The sequence below is a fragment of the Myotis yumanensis genome, unplaced genomic scaffold (genome assembly GCF_028538775.1).
Source record: "Myotis yumanensis isolate MYYU_CA2020_CCGP unplaced genomic scaffold, mMyoYum1.0.hap1 SCAF_3, whole genome shotgun sequence".
In the NCBI taxonomy this organism is placed as follows: Eukaryota; Metazoa; Chordata; class Mammalia; order Chiroptera; family Vespertilionidae; genus Myotis; species Myotis yumanensis.
In genome coordinates, this window is record NW_027223754.1 from 111,391,121 (window position 1) to 111,394,260 (window position 3,140).

At 50.9% G+C, this 3,140-nt stretch overlaps 1 pseudogene; it reads left to right on the forward strand.

Annotated features, from left to right (window-relative positions):
• The first annotated feature begins 1,624 nt into the window (after nt 1-1,624).
• On the forward strand, nt 1,625-2,926 carry LOC139005198 (gap junction alpha-3 protein-like; annotated as a pseudogene).
• Nucleotides 2,927-3,140: the final 214 nt, after the last annotated feature.

Genomic DNA, 3,140 nt, shown 5'->3' on the forward strand with positions numbered 1-3,140 from the left:
CATCTCCACAAATAGAACTCAAGATAGAGACCATGTTTAAGTTGAAGACACAGCATGTGCTAATGCATAAAGGTCGTGTTTCAGGGCCACAGGGAGTTTGGTGGCCAGAGTGCTGGACCAGGTCCTCCTGGGGGGTGCACACTGGCCATGGCTCTTGTCCTGTGTCCCAGAGGCAGATGTCCAACAGGGTGGAGGGAGGGGCTAGGGCCGAAGGCAGAGTTAGGGGTCTTGTGACAGTCTGAGGCTGATGGCATCCCTCCAAGCTCAGCGGGATGGCTGTGGGGTCTGTGTAGGAGTCAGAATTGATAGCTTGGAGGAGAAGCAGGCTGTCACCTAGAATAATTCCCTGACATCTGACATCCCTCATTAGAGAGTGGGTTGTTTCATGTTCAATAATTAAGTTTCGCAATGAAAACTTGTTAATGTCTAAAAACATGCAGAGTAGAGCAGATGGCAGTTATAATATGGGGCAAGGAGGCTGGTAGGATACGTGAAGATTAAGATTTCTCTATGGAGCTCAAATGACCAAAACAAAGCGTTGGAAGTTTACTCGAAAAGAGGATTAACATCTGCCTATCTTTTTTAGATCACAGGGAGTAAAGTTTTGTTTGTTTATTTGCCTTTAAACCAATTCCTAAAAATTAGTATTGTTAAGCATTTTAAGATTCGACATGATAGAGTTTTCTTTATTCTTGTATGTATACTCACGGCCTAGTCCATGTTCCTTACTGCACAGACTGGCCATGAGAACAGCGGTGCTGTCTTTGGTTCCAGTTTGGAGCATCTGACCTGTTTGAGCAGAGGCCACATGGAGGACACCTTGTAGGCTTGGTCCCCTGTGTCCGAGGAGCACTGTCACCTTCACAAAGTGGGCCCACGGGTCTTACTTCCCTCTGCCCGAGAGGCAGTTCACTGCATATGACCATGGACCCCACCTTACAGTTAGAGACACAGGCTCCTGCCCAAGGATGCACAGAGAGTGAACCATCTATGTAACATTTGCAAAGAGAAAGATTCAAAAGGAAAGTAAAAAGTGGAGGAGGTAACAGATTAATACGGCAGAAGTTATGAAGGTGGAATGAGCACGGCACAATCAGGGAGAACATTGCTCTAACCTCAGGTGAGCAGGACAGGTGAGATGAGGAACTGGGCGGCTGCACAGGCCCAGAGACAGAGCCCGGAAGAGGCCAGGCTGGAGTTAGGAGGCTGGGAGAGGTCCGTGTCCCTTAGGAAAGTCATTTGTCCTTCTTGGTCTTATTTCCTTATCTCTGAAGTGAGTTAAGTAACCTGTGTTTCTCTCATTTAATCCATGCTTTTGTAGGGTGACTACAATACTATATTGGTGCTGTAGACCTTGGTTTAACCCACGTGTCAGGACACACATAGACAAGTATACAATGCACACACATACAGATGTACACACACGAGTACACTATACAGAGGTGCACATACACATTGTGTGAAGAGCTCTGCAGGACAGGCCACATTGGGAAGCAGGAGGGCAGCCACCCAATTACACTATATTCCAACTTTTATGTACAAGGACAGATGGTTGGACTTGAGCTCACCTGTCCTACCTGATTATTAACAAACATGTTCCATTACAGGCTGGCAGTCTGGAGCAATGGGAGACTGGAGCCTTCTGGGGAGACTCTTGGATACTGCACAGGGGCACTCCACGGTCATTGGCAAGGTCTGGCTGACAGTCCTGTTCATCTTCCGAATCTTGTTGCTGGGAGCTGGGGTGGAATCGGTGTGGGGAGATGAGCAGTCAGGCTTCACCTGCAACACCCAGCAGCCGGGCTGTGAGAACGTGTGCTACGACAAAGCCTTCCCCATCTCCCACACCCGCTTCTGGGTGCTGCAGATCATCTTCGTGTCCACGCCCACCCTCATCTACCTGGGGCATGTGCTGCACATGGTGCGCATGGAAGAGAAGAAGAAAGGCAGGGAGGAAGAGCAGGCAAAGGGAGAGAGCGACCATGGCCAGAAGAATCGGCCTCTAGTGCGGGACGACCAGGGAAAGGTCCTCATTGCAGGGGCCCTGCTCCGGACCTACATATTCAACATCATCTTTAAGATGCTATTTGAAGTGGGATTCATTGTCGGACAGTACTATCTTTATGGCTTTCAACTGAAGCCACTCTACCACTGTAACCGGTGGCCCTGCCCCAACATGGTGGACTGCTTCATCTCCAGGCCCACAGAGAAGACCGTCTTCATCATCTTCATGCTGGTCGTGGCCTGCCTGTCCCTCTTACTCAACGTGCTAGAGATATACCACCTGGGCTGGAAGAAGCTTAAACAGGGCATGACCAACCACTATGGCCCAGACACCGTTGAATCCAGGGTAGGGGCAGCAATATCTGGGGATGTGATTCCACTCCCCTCCCACTAGGCCACAGACACTGGTACTTGGGGTGCCCTTCTACTACATGCTCTCTGTCTCTTCCCTGGGATGGGCAACAATCATCATTATTCCAGGGCCCCTCTACCAGCAACAGACTTCAACATGGCAGGGCTTTCCCAAACACAGGGGAAGGGCCACCCTGACAAATTCTACAATAGTAACCACCACCTGATAATGACAGAGCAGAATTGGGCCAACCAGGAGCCTGGGCAGCAGATTCTGTGAGGAAGTTCTCTCACCTGTGTCCACATCTTCCTCCTTTGCCCCTCCAGGCAGCCCCCTGCAAGCCCCTCAGGAGGGCAGAGGCGGCAGCAAAGAATCTGTCGTGTTGGAGAATGGGGACAGCAGCCTCCTGGGAGAGAGCAGACTGGAAGTGACTCCTGATGAGCAGCAGCAGGCAGTGACCCCGCTGTGGAGATGCACATGCCCGCTTTGCTGCCCACAGACCCCAGATGGTCAAGCAAGGCCAGTAAGGCCAGCAACAGTCAGGCCAGACCCAATGACTTGGCCATCTAGTGGTGGTCTCCCCAGAGAGCTTTATAATGACCATTTTTCTAGCATCAAAACCAAAGTGCACTTCAATTGAGCAGCTAGAGAGCCTAGCGTGACAGAGAGCACTGGAGTGGGGGGAGAAGACCACCCGAGAGGTCAGGTTTCTGTATCCGTGCTTGCTGTCCTTAACGCTGGAGGTGGAGTGGGGAGGACGACAATGCTTTCTATGGGAGATGGG